This window comes from Petaurus breviceps, unplaced genomic scaffold (assembly GCF_028583685.1).
Source record: "Petaurus breviceps papuanus isolate PSGF00001 unplaced genomic scaffold, PetGlider_PUasm1.0 207, whole genome shotgun sequence".
Taxonomy (NCBI): domain Eukaryota; kingdom Metazoa; phylum Chordata; class Mammalia; order Diprotodontia; family Petauridae; genus Petaurus; species Petaurus breviceps.
The window spans coordinates 26,507,752-26,521,053 of record NW_027185850.1 but is presented as its reverse complement, the minus strand read 5'-3'; the positions used below and the strand labels follow the sequence as shown (position 1 = coordinate 26,521,053).

Sequence of the window (13,302 nt, the reverse complement as noted above, 5' to 3'; positions counted from 1 at the left end):
GACAAGGAATGCAGGAACTCCATGTTGCTGTGGCACTGATGGGAAGCTGACATTCTCCTTGGGAGCAGTGACTTCACGTGTGACCAGCCCACGCTCCCACTAACATGAGGTGTGCAGGTCCCCAGTTTTCTCCTTGGAAACATTCCTACAGATGGGGAATCCCAAGGAAACAGACAGACAAAAGACATCTCTGTTCTTCTCCTGAGCTCAGTGGAAGTTTTCCCTCATTTGCATGATTGATCAGTTTGCTTTCTACTTTGGCAATGCCATTTTTCACATGTAAATGTGAAACCTAACAATGAAGGAGAACTAACTGGGCCTGCTTTTATCTGTCCCGAGGTAAGAAATGGGCTGGGATGCCAATCATGAACTGGCCACCGGTGAACCAGAGCAGGAGCTCCCCAGGGGCATGGCAGTTTTGAGGGTTTATTGATGAGGGTCCACCCTCCAAAGATGTGGATTGGTACCTTGGTGATTCTGGTCCTTGTCCTCCCATAAATACACCAGAAGACTGCACCCCAGGTGCCAGAGACTTCCTCTGGGTCTCCTGACATCACACAGATAGCAGCAAAGCTGTCCACCGGTCATCACTCACTCGGCCCGATGGACAGCAGGTCATTCATCTTACCCAGTAAAGCAGCTCTCTGACGGCACCCTTGGTGCGGCTCCTCTGGCACAATCCCTGGTTATTAATGGGCTGTAGCCTGCTCATGGCCACCATGTGTCTCTCCATGGCCCATTGACTGATGCCCATCTCAAATACCTCGGAGACAGGAGGAGTCTGGGGCTCACAGCCACGCAGTACAATGGGGAGTGAGCTTCTGGGGAGAAGCTTAATAACAATAACAACACTAAATAAACAAAGACAGGGAGCAGATCTGTAATATCTCTGGTGTTGGATAAGACTCCCTCTACTAACACTGCTCCATAGCTTCTCTTAGAGCTCCTGCGGGCACTTACAGTTTAAACGGATTGCCCAGGCCACATAGCCAGTATGTGTCAGAGGTGGGGCAATAATAGCAATGCTGCTGGCCCATTTATGAAGTGCCTGCCTAACGTTGAGTCCACAGAACATTAAAACAGAGAAGGAAAGAGCAGAAGAGGGACTCACCCAGGGACTGTTTCTGTCTGAATCCTACTGGGAAAGACAAGAAGAAAGAAATGATAATAACAAGCTATAGAACACGGAAGATAAAGCAATCACAGTGATTTCATGCCCGTCTCAGACCTGTTCCTACCTGAACTCCAATGAAAAAGATGAGAATCTGATTTTAATTAAACAATAATGTTTCCATTTCTAGTGTCTTCAGACTCACAAGGCCTTTTATTCCAGCGGCTTTTCAAGGTGGGCAGTAGATGCTCCATTATTCCTCCAGAAAGGTGAGGACATTATGGCTAAGAGAGGCAGATGGTCTTGGCCACAGTCACAAACACAAGTGTCACACCTAGGGCCTAAACCTAGCGCTCTTGTCTCTATCCACAACATCTTGTTGGACTCTCCCTCAGCGCATGAAAGACAACAGGTGCTTAATAAAGGTGTGCTAAGTGACAGTCTGCTGGAATGAATAAATGAATGGGTGAGACCAGGGAAGCAGAATCAGTGGCAGTGTCAGCAGACTGGTGGTGATAGGTAACTCACTTGCCGATTGTACTTTCTAGTTTAAGTGAAGTTTTACACATACCATCCCATGACAGCCTTCTGAAGAAGAGAATGGTAAACATGGAGGTCAGACAGGGAAAGTGACTTGTCTAAGATCACACTGCCAGGAAACGCTAGAGCCAGAACTTGAATTCAGGTCTTCTGATTTAAAGTACATCTCCTGGTTGAATGATTAGCCTTCTCAGGCTGAATCTATGTGTTCCTCCTCATTTTCTGAGTTCTTATTTCTAATTACTATGCTAACCCACATATCCTTATGGAGGGCACCTTCACCTCCATCCCAACTATATATGTTCACACCCTCTGATCAGTACTCGAGATACAAAGAGGTGGCACAGGGCTGGGAATGCATATTTAGAAAGAAAGCTATAGATAGACAGATAGGGACAGACACAGATAGACACAGACATAGATATAGACATATAGATCTAGATTCAGAAATAGAAGTAGAGACATACTCATAGACACAGACCTAGACCAGGTAACTACAGCCCACTTGGAGTTGCTCCCTCTACAGCAGTAAGCACACGTTAGCAGCAGTAAAGCAGAGAAGACAGGTCTCCCTGCCTTCTGGCTGCCTTCTTCTTGCCTACAAACATGCTCATGCACTCCCCATCCTTAAAGACCAGTCTCACTTGGCCCTATGGTCCTCCGTAAGCTATCACCCTATAAGTCTGGCTCCCTTCTGTGCTAAGTTGGAGAGAGCTGCTTAGACAGCTTCTCTACTTCTACGCTTCTTTGGTTCTAAACCCACTGCTATCTGGTTTCCAACTTCATCATTCAATTGAAACCACTCTATGAGTTACCAGTAACCTCAAATGCCAAATCGAATGGCTTTTTCTCAGCCCTCACCCTTCTTGGCCTGTCTGTAGCCTCTGGCATTATTGGGGATCCTTCTTCCCATGATTCCCTCTTTTCTCTGGGTTTCTGTAATGCCCCTCTTTCCCTGTTTTCTTCTTACTCCTCGGTCTCCTTTGATGGAGCTTCGCCCAAGTCATGCCTGCTACGGTAGAGGTGCACAGCCCCCTAACCCTCAAGTCTTCCTGACTCCAGGTCTATCACTCTACCCACTGTGCCATCTAGCTGCTATTATTATTATTATTAAATTTATCACATACTGGGAGCCCAACAGCCTCTGGCTGGCCCTGGGACCCATTTAATTAGTGAGTGGTAGAGCCAAGTCTCAGACCCAAGTCGTGTGACTCCCACTCCATATCCCTGAATGTGCCAGGCTACAAGCTGCCTCCTTTTCCTGGGTCCCCTACAGTCATCTTCTAATCAACCAACAAACCCAGATCAAGTCAGTCCCTCTTCCAAGTAGCCCCCAAACCCCAAAGGCAGGGATGTATCTGATGCCTCAGCCCCCACAGAGATCCCTACTTTGGGGTCCTACTCTCCACCCACACATTGCCCATCCATCACACACTCATGTGGATTCTGAGCCAGGGCAGGAACAATACTAGGTCCATTAAGTTTAATGAGAACTCCCACCTGAAGCTGGATCCTGGGGTATGAGCACAGGCCAGGGCAACTTCAGGAGCCAATTTACCTCAGAGGTCCCTGGCTTTCTGTCAGGTTTAAATGACAAGAATTCTAAAGTGCCTTCTAACTCTCAGACCCTCTGACCATCTGTCCACCAACCTTCCCCCTGACCTAGAGGACAAGCAACTTGATCCCTGCCAGGCCAGGATCATGAAGGGGGATTCAAATTAGACATGGCACTAATCTAACCAACTGCCCCCCCCCCATGAAACAAAGATGACCTTCCTGAGGAGTGTTTGGGGGTGAGGAGATCAGGCAGAGAGAGGTCAAGGAGCCATGGTGCTGTGGAACAAGGGAAGGGCTGAGAGCCAGAGAACTCAGATTTGAATCCCACCTCTAATGACCACTACCGAGGTCACTGAACTTCTCTGGGCTCATTCTTCTCCTCTGTAAAACAAGCGGAGCGAACTCGATGATTTCCAAAGGTCATCCAAGCTCTCCTGGTAACCCTGTGAGCCCACAGGAGAGGAGTGGTTTGGCAAATCCCAGCTGCTCACTGGCTGTGGCAATGGAGGCAGCAAAGACATGTAGATGTGAATGTTCCCTTCCATCTAGCCAGCTGCCAATGGCCCCAAGAGAGGAGAGACTTGGTGTCTGCCACTTCCCCAGCACCTTCTCCAGGAAGCTCCTTACATTCTCTAACTGGGCTCAGCCCAGTGCAGCAGCCAGCGCTTATAGAGGGTGCCTTCAGGCTCTCCAAGCATGTGCTCATCCTGTAACATCTGATCACAAGCTAGAAGATATGGTTAGCTCTTACTCTCCATTTTAAATGAGAAAACCAAGGGGAAGAGCAATGAGGTCACTTGTTTATGGCTACATGTCCACAGAACAGCAGAGACAGAGTTTGAACCCAGGCATTATCTGACCCCTGACTTTGCCCCAAGCCAAGGCTGCCATCTAGCCACCAGAGAAGGCCAGTTTTGACCACATCAGCCCATAGTACAAATTAAGATCACAGGGAAAGCAAGCCGCTCTCAAGGGCCCTGGAAAGAGCCACCTGCACATGAGAGGATGACTGTGCAAACCAGTGTTCATAACTGGGACAAATTAAGCAAAACAGCTTTTTATGTGTGGCCAATGGCTTGAGACATCTGATGGAGCATGCCCTCACTGAGCCTGCCCAGAGAGCTGATCTCTTGCTTGGGTGTTTCACACAAGGTACAAGGCAGGACAGCCTCGGTTAGACGTAGCACAGGGGCCTCCCAGCAAAGGGAAAGAAGCAATCCAAGAGGCCCCTCACTAAGACCTGAGCATCACCAGCCCATGCCTAGCTTGTTCTCTCTAGTCCCAGATGTGGAGAAACCAGTGATGTCCTTCCTCAGTGATTTCCCCTCCCCAAGAAATAACGAGACTAGACCAAGGTCACTGGTTCTGCAAAGCTTGTTCTGGCTTTCCTAGAGTCTGCTGGCAGTCTTTCCACATCACCACTCCAGAGCTCCTCCTCATGCTCATATCTCCAGCGCTCTCCCGGGGCAGTAACTGCAAACAGCTGGCTGGGGCCCACTCTGCCTTAGCTCCTGCAGAATCTACATCTCCTTCCCAGGTCCTCAGCTTCCTGCTCCAACCTCTACACAGGCTGAAGTGATAGCCACACACTGGCCTGTCATAGCACAAAGCACCTTCATCCACTGGGATGAAGTCTACCTTTGGGCTGGCCCCCTCCTACGGAGGGTGATGGGAGGAGAAGAGATAAAGGATTCTGATGGGGCAGGTAAGACTCCACTTGAGATTAGGAAACACGACTGTGTGGTGAACCCAGCTAGCCTGGCCTCCGAGTTCTTTTAATTTGCATCCTCATCCTGGGGCAGGGAACGCCACCCCTGCAGGTCTAGACCTCATGTGTTGACCCACAGTTTATAAAGCATTGAAGGGGTTGTGAGTGGAAAAAGTTTAAGAAGCCCTGATTTAGAGCACTGTGACTACTGATGCCTCCAGCAAAAGGCACAGAGAAAGGCAGGTGATGGGAGCAACAATGGGGCTGGGGCTGGCAGCAGGATGCTAGGTATACAGATTCAAGGCTGGATGATCTTACAGTTCAACTGATCAATCACAGAGTTAAGTCTATGAAGGGAAGAAAGCAAAGACAGAGCAGGGGATGTGCTCTGAAAGAATGGTGGGACAGGTGGGGGGAAAGAACAAAGACCAGGCTTAGGAGCAACAGAGCAGAGGAAGAGGAATTTCAGAGTCCTGGATCATGGGGGTAGCAAGTTTGGGTTGTGGTCAGATCTAGGGCATGACAATCACTGGGGGGCCTACAGTGGGTGAAGGCACAGATCATGGGACTTAAAGATACCAAGAACTGGAGGCCAGGGCGTTTGAGGGGCAGTAGACAGGTAGTGATTTCCTGAGCAAAGTGACAGAAGGCTGAAGGCTGAAGGTCGAGACAAGGCTTTGTTGTTGTTGGAGTTATTTTTTAAAATGTATTTTTAACAGTTTTTTTTAACATTCTGAGTTCTAAATTCTTTCCCTCTCTCTAGTCCCATGAATTAAGAAGGTGAGCAATACATCAATTGTACATGTGAAGTCATGCAAAACATATTTCCATAGTAGCCATACTGCAATACAGAACTAGTACCAGTCCCAATTTTTCCACACCCCCACTAGAATCTGTTGTTTTCCATCATGTTAGCCAATCTGAAAAGGATGAGGTGATACCTCAGAGTTATTTTAATTTGTATTGTTCAATCAATAGTGATTTAGAATGTTTTTGTATGTGGCTATTGATAGTTTTGATTACTTCTTCTGAAAACTGACAATTCATACCCTTGACCACTTACCAACTGGGGAATGGCTCTTATTTTTATAAATTTGGCTCGGTTCTGGAAGGTAGGTTACTGAGTGATGCCAAGGAGGGGTCTGTAAGAAGCAGTGACCAGCACCAGAGAGGGTGGTCAGGGAGTAGGTGTGCTTGGAGCAGATTCAGGTTTTAGTTTGTGCAAGAAGATGGAAAGAATGAAGAGTGAAGAGCCCAGAAGACAGGGCAGCTTCTCAATGCGAAAGCAGTAGGTTTCTGGAGTTCGCACTGGAAAGGGGGCAGAGGGCCTGGGCAGAGGCAGGGTGGAAGTGGCAGATGGGACGACAGCTCAGGGAGAGAGGAGGGGGAGAGGATACTGTAGAAATCAAGTCTGAATCGCAGGGACAAAGGGACCAGATTCTAGAAGGGCAACCACTATGCCATGGAGGAAGAATAAGGAGACCAGGTACCCATCAGGGTCCTAGGCATCTAGAGAGCACAGTGGATAGAGTGTGGAGCCTGAAGTCAGGGGTTCTAGGGCTCAAATCTGGCCTCAGATAGTGATTAGCTGCGTGACCCTAGGCAAGTCACCTAACCTCTCTCTGCCTCAGCTTCCTCAATTGTAAAATGAGGACCATACCTTGCAGGACAGGCATGAGGATCAAATGAAATGAATTTGTACGGCATGTAGCCAGTGCATAGCACATAGTAGGTACTATACAAAGGCTTGTTGCCTTCCTCTTCCCTCCTCATGTAATAAAATATGGCTGTGGAGTCAGTGTACCCTAGTGCTGTCCACTTTCACTTCTGCTCACACCAGACTTAGAGGACCTGGCTGTTGAAGCTTAGCCCTGGCTAAGAGCTCTGTCCAGATTTGGAGCATCCTTCTTTCCACTCACACCCATCACCAGCAGCAGAAGCCTACCCCAAGGGAGGGATGCAGTATACCCAGAAGAGAGCCCACATGTGAATGGAACATTCAGTCCCCAACCTCCAGGCCTTCTGGGATGCTGAGAGAGCCATTAGGATGGATGTAAGCCACCTTCTGTGTTCTAAGCTCTAATATCTCTCCTGACTCAGCCTTTCTGTCTCCCTCCCAGCTCTGATATTCTCTCTTCTATATTCTCATGTATGATATTTTAGACACTATAAGCCCCATTCAAGCACTAGAATATTGTGTTTCAAACCTCCCATAGAGCTAATATCCCACAGTCTATGTCATAAAATTCCTATCAATAACATTCCAAGTTCTATCTTCTTAGATCCCTTTCAACTTCAATATATTATTTTTCTATGTTTTAAGTCCCATTCCAGCTGACATAGTTCTGAGAACACTCCCAGCTCTGACATTACGTGTTCTTAGGTTCATTCCCACTCTGACATTCAATGTTTAAGCTTCCTAACCACTTCAGCATGCTGCATTCTGTGTTTTCAGGACCCTCCCAGCTCTGATGTTAAAAGACTCTTCATTAAATAATGGGAATATTATTCCTCCAATAATGACTGAACATATGTCAAACTCTCTGTAAACTCTAAAGTACCATTAAAAAGTCCCTGTTAACATTATTCCTGCCCAAGCCTATAGGAAGACAATATTCCATTCTAAGATTCAACTCTGTGAGAAGCAAAAGTAGAGGGGCCAGCACCAATTATAGAACCACATGACTGCACAGTTGGAAGGGGTCCCAGAAGCCTCTAATCAGACCCATCCAAGAAGGAATTCCCATTCCCACATACTTGAGAAATGGTCATCCACCTTCTGCTTGCAGACCACTAAGGAGGGGGCTCATCCCAATCTGGGACAGTTCTGATGATTAGGAAGATTTTCCGATATTAAGGTCGCAGGGCCAAGCAGAACAAGTCTGATGCCCAATATGGGGGGTCAGTTTCTGTGCTTCTCTCTCCCCCCTCTTTTTTACAGGCTGAGTATTTCCAGTTCCATCACTTAATCCTCGCATGGCGTGGACTCAAGGCCCTTCACTATCTGGGTCACCCTCCTACACATGCACACTGTCCAAGTCATCAAAGTCTATCCAAAACTACAGCTCACAGAACTGAGGATGCGTGAGCTGTAAGGGTTCCCTTGCCAGAATGGGCATTTAAAAATTTTTGATGTTTTCCAAGGAGGCCTTCTAAGTACCCAGGGCTTGATCTAAACACTTCATTCGTCTTCAACTGGGCCCCCAAGAGGCTGAGCAGCCTGGAGAAGGACTTCAAAAAAAGGGTGGAGAGATGGATCAGAGTGAGTGTAAATAGCAATTGTTTCTGTTTTGGTCAGAAACCCTGAGGGTCTTCCCCTCTCAGACTGTTTTTTAAAAAAGTAAAAGAGGCCATTCTCTGCTTCTTTTCTTACCTAGCCTCAATCATGGAATGGGCATTGTCTCAGTCAAACTGAGATTGGGTAAGACCTTAACTTTAAAAGATGAAAGTCTCCCAGTGCATCTGAGACCAACTCCAGGCATCTGATCTCTATCTGGCCATTGAATGCCGATGGCTCTGGAGGAGAGAGTGAAGATGGTGACCCTGCACAGCCCTGTCTCACTTAAATCTTTTTCTTTTTTGGCCTTTTGGAGGGCAATTGGGGTTAAGTAACTTGCCCAAGGTTACGCAGCTAGTTTTTTTTTGTGTGTGGGTGTTAAGTGTCTGAGACCAGAACCGAACTCAGGTAGTCCTGAGTCCAGGGCCGGCACTTTACTCACTGCACCACCTAGCCACCCCATGTCTCACTTAAATCTAATTCACTGTTCATCTTCAAGAATGAAGGCCAAACAACAACTACCAGAGATTACCTCTCACTGACACCAGGCACAGTTGCTTGCTATTGTCACCATTAGACCATGAGCTCTCTGAGGCCAGGGTCTGCTTTGGCCTGTCTTTGTACCCCAACATGTAGCACAGTGCCGACACATAACACACATTTAATAAAAGCCTCTGAATGACTGACTGGAAAGAAGCTTGGACTCATACAATCACAGAATGGAGAAGGTCAGAGCTGTGGGGGATCATAGGACACCAGCTATCAGAATTGAAGGGGAAACACAGACCCCAGAATGTCAGACTTGGAAGAGAACTTAGAACATGGAATGTCAGTGTAGGAAGGGATCTTAGAACGTGGCCTGTCAGAGCTGGCAGGGCTCTTAGAGATTGTCTAGTTAATCGTCCAGATAAATATCCTTGAACAATTTACTTTCTTTCTCTGAAACTCAGTTTCATCATCTGTCAAATGGGGATAATAGTCCTTCCCTCCTGATGTCTGTTAGAATGAGATAATGTATGCAAAGTGCTTTATAAACTGTACCATGCTCTATAAATGCCTGTTATTACTTTTAATAATAATAATTACACAGCAAAACCCTCTATCACATAATGAGGATTGATTCTACCTCCTTCTCGCTAAGCTTGGCAGTTAATGGAAGAAGATATTTTTCTAAAAATAGAAGGTAAAGAAGCCAAACGCGGAGGCTCTAATGTATAGCCCCACATCTCCGGGCCCTTCCCACAGTGTTTTTGGTAATAAAATAGCTTGTTCAGGAGAGACCCAGGGCTGATGGCGCACAGGCAGCAGAATCCTTACTGCATATTGGCATATAATCAAGCATATTAAAAATAATAAAAATGATTTAACCAGAATAAAAATCCATTTAGATATTGGGGAATTTTGTTAAATGCTCAAATATCAGCTCTCAACAAAGCTCAGTCTATTTTTTTCTTAAAGTAAAGAAAAGGAGATTGAAATAGATTGGAGAGCCTCCCCCTCTCTCTGGCAGGAAGAAAAGAAACAATTAAGAGGAATGCATTTCTGAGAAGATTATTTCTATTTCAATATTTCCAGTCTGTTTTCTCCAATTCAATACTGCACGGAGTCACTCTGGGTGACTCCAAGCCCAGGAAGGGGCTCAGGAGCTCATGATGCTCAGCTCCCAGGAGATGCTGCCAAACTGTGCCCAGACCAGAGCTATCTTGCCGGGCATCCGGGGTGGTCACAGACACACTTCCCTCCCTCAACCAAGAGAGACAGGAGAGGCAAGGACCACCCCGAACCATCGCTTCACACAGGAGCACCCAGGAAGAAACAAGACAGCTCTGACCAGTCTTATGTAGGCAGGTGACCAGAGAGCTGAAGCCCTCTAGGATGTGCAACCTGAGTGTTTCACAGATGGACAGAGGCTTCCTAAAGTACGTCCTGAATGTTCCAAGCTCTAGAGGGGAGAGGCCCTCCTGCTCCAAGCTGACGGATACTGGTTTCTTCTTGTTTGATCAGTGTGATCTGTGGGGAGCACCTGATCAGGTGGGGGGCTTGAACTCAGCGTCCTGTAAGACCCCATCCAGAGATTCTGTGCGCTCATAATCAGGAAGAGGGGAGTCCCTGAGAGGCCCAACAGGTGCAAGTGACTTTCTAACAATGAGTGAAAACTACCCCTCCAATGAAAAAACGAGACCTGTTTGAATATGCCCAGTAATGAGGCATTCATTCAAAGTAGTTTTTCTCTGTGAGAAATGCTGTGACCTGAATTTCTGCACTGGTTTGGAGATCACCTTATTCAATTCAAGAAGCACTTATTAGGTACTCACTATGGGCAAGGTACTGTGCAGGGGTCTGAGAATACCCAGACAGAAAGAAAACTGTGCCTACCCTCAAGGAATTTACATTCCACTAGAGGGAAAGGGCAGGGAAACAAAGGCAGAAAATCAACAAAGAAAATGCTAAAGCATTTCAAGGAGTGAGGGTCAGGAAACCCTCCCATAGGAGAGAGACCTGAGCCATCCTTTGAGGAAAGTCAGGGATTCAAAGAGGTACAGAAGAGGGAGGGCACTCTAGGCACAGGAGGTGGCTTCTGCAAAGGCAGAGAGGTGGCAGATGGAACATGTGCACAGCTGCCAGTCTGGCTGGAGAAAAGAGAGATCAGAGAGAAGTAACAGACAATCACTCAGAAAGACAGGTTGGAGCCACCTCATGAAGGGCTCTGAACGCCATACAGAGGAGAATCTATAACCCAAAGATTAAAAGAATAACAACAGGTAAAATGTCAAAGCGGGAAGTCTGACCCACACATGTTTGCCCCCTATCGGGGCCTGCTGCCCAGCTGGCACTGCCCTGACAGAGTATATGAGACTACCTAGTCCTTCAGATTTCAAGAGGCAACCCTGAATGGTTATGGTGTTTGACACCATCATTCACAAGCCCCAATCTGGCATGCTTCCCATTATTAATCAGCTACTGGCTTTTGGAAAAGGTCATTTACTAAGACAGTAAAGTTAGTCATTACAAAACATTCCCACCAACGTGTTCCTTTCTAAAAGACACAGATAGCACTTCTATCTAGTCATAATTCTCAAGGCTGTCTCTGTCTGGAGAAGGGGGTCTTTTACTATTTCAATGTCTTCCTCTGCTCTCAATCCCTCCCCTCCAGCACCCTCTCACACTGACTCTTGTTTCTGGTGGGTTTGATGGATCTCCTCAATGTACTAGTCACCTAGAACTCCCCTCTCTAAATACTCATTCATCTAAGATGAAGAGGGAATGAATACAAAAGAAACCCAAAACCACTAGGTAGGAAGAGCAAAAGCAGCCAGCAGCCCTCTTTGACCCAGCAGTTCACAAAAGTCTTCCTACTTTAAAGTCTCTAAGGAAGAGAAGGAAAGATGGCAGAGGTTAACCTTTTGTATTCTCACTCAGTTCTAGCTCAGCTGCTCCTGAATCATTAATCCTTTTAGATCCAAAGCCAATTATAAGGGTTTTCACCAAGATACAATACTGACCCTAAGTTGTCATGGATGAAACCTGGCTCCCTACAGATTTCCTCATGGTCTCCTGGGCTGAGTCCAGGAAGGGAATGTCTGTGTACACTTTCAGGGAATAGGCCTTCATGGTCACCACCCTTGCCATGACACATGGATCATAGAATATACAATGTCAGAACTGGGAAGGGCCTTGGACCAGAGAATGTTGGAGCTGGGAGAGACCTAAGAGCATTGGTTGGGAGCGCCTTTGGAGATTATCCACTGCAACATGTTTATTTTGGAGCAAGAAACCGAGGCCCAGAACAGGAGCAGGGCCTACCCAAGGCACCACATCTAGTGAGTAGCAAGGTGAGAACTTGAATTCTAGTCTCCTCACAAGACTTGTTGCACAAGAACACTTCTCTGAGAACATCTAACCATGTCCTTCCAGGACCTTTGTCATTTGGGGAATGAGAGTTTTCTGGGATCCTTGGATTCTTAGACCTGAGAAGGCAGGTCATACTGCTCCTGCAGGAAACTAGAATTCTGCTTCCAAAATTCAGGACAAAAGAACACTTCTTCAAAGCCATGGCCTACAGCCTCTGGTTTTAGGTGTCTGAACTGGGGCCACAAGCTTCACTCCTTTGGATAGCACGGCCTTCTTCCTGTATCTTCTTCCAAAATTAAGCATTACTGGGACTTATTAAATGATATGAAGATATGAATATCTAGGTCACGTCAAGTATCTCAGGGCAGAATGTATCATTTGGAACATCATTCATATTATTGCCATTGTCATTATATAATTATTGTCAATCAATCAATAAACACTTATTAGGTGTTTATTATGTATCAAGAACTATGTTTAATGATTGGAGTACAAAGAAAATATTTTAAAAGCTCTTGTCCTCAAGGAGTATCCATCCTTTTATAAAAATAGATTTTATTGATCTTTCAAAATTTAACTTCTCATAGATTCCCCATGCCATCAATCTTCTTCCCCATTCAAGAAATTTGTCACTTAGTAACAGAGAATTAAAAAAAAAGACAAGAGGAAGAGGAGAAAAAAAAGTGGCAAAACCAGTAGATACCTTGAAAATGTCTGATGTCATCTGCAATGCGGCATTCTTGTGGACCTCTCCTTCCACCTCTACAAAGGAGTGGGCTGAGGGGCTAAGCCAAGTCAAGTCAAAGCACATGCTCCGGTCTCTTCTTCGGGGCCAAGCTCATTCTTCACACTTCTCCATTTCTTCGTGCTTGTTGCTCTTCCCATAGTCATTGCTGCATGTGTGTGTAGTGGCTTTTTGGTCCCACTTCCTTCACTCTGCATCAGTTCTGGTAAATCTTCCTGTGCTTTCTCTGCACTGACCATGTTCGTCATTTCTTACAGCACAGTGTTAGGAGCTTATGTTCTAATGTAGCAGACAACACACACAGAAACAGACTGAGTCAATGGAAGGCAACCTTAGAGGGTGAGGCACTGGCAGCAGGGGAGGACTGGAAAAGCCTCAGAAGAAGGTGGCATTCAAACAGTCTTCAATGAAAACTGGATTCTAAGAAGCAGAGGGAAGCAAAGAACATTCCAGGATTGGGGAGCAGCCAGTGCAAAGGGAAAGACCACACTGCTTGGGCACAAGTATGACTC

General features: G+C 46.4%; 1 protein-coding gene across 1 annotated transcript in view; it reads right to left on the bottom strand.

The window, feature by feature from the left end:
* The window catches only part of LOC138164829 (cytosolic carboxypeptidase 6-like), an 824,829-nt gene that overhangs the window by 418,280 nt on the left and 393,247 nt on the right, over positions 1-13,302 (bottom strand). The gene's annotated exons all lie outside the window — the stretch shown is intronic.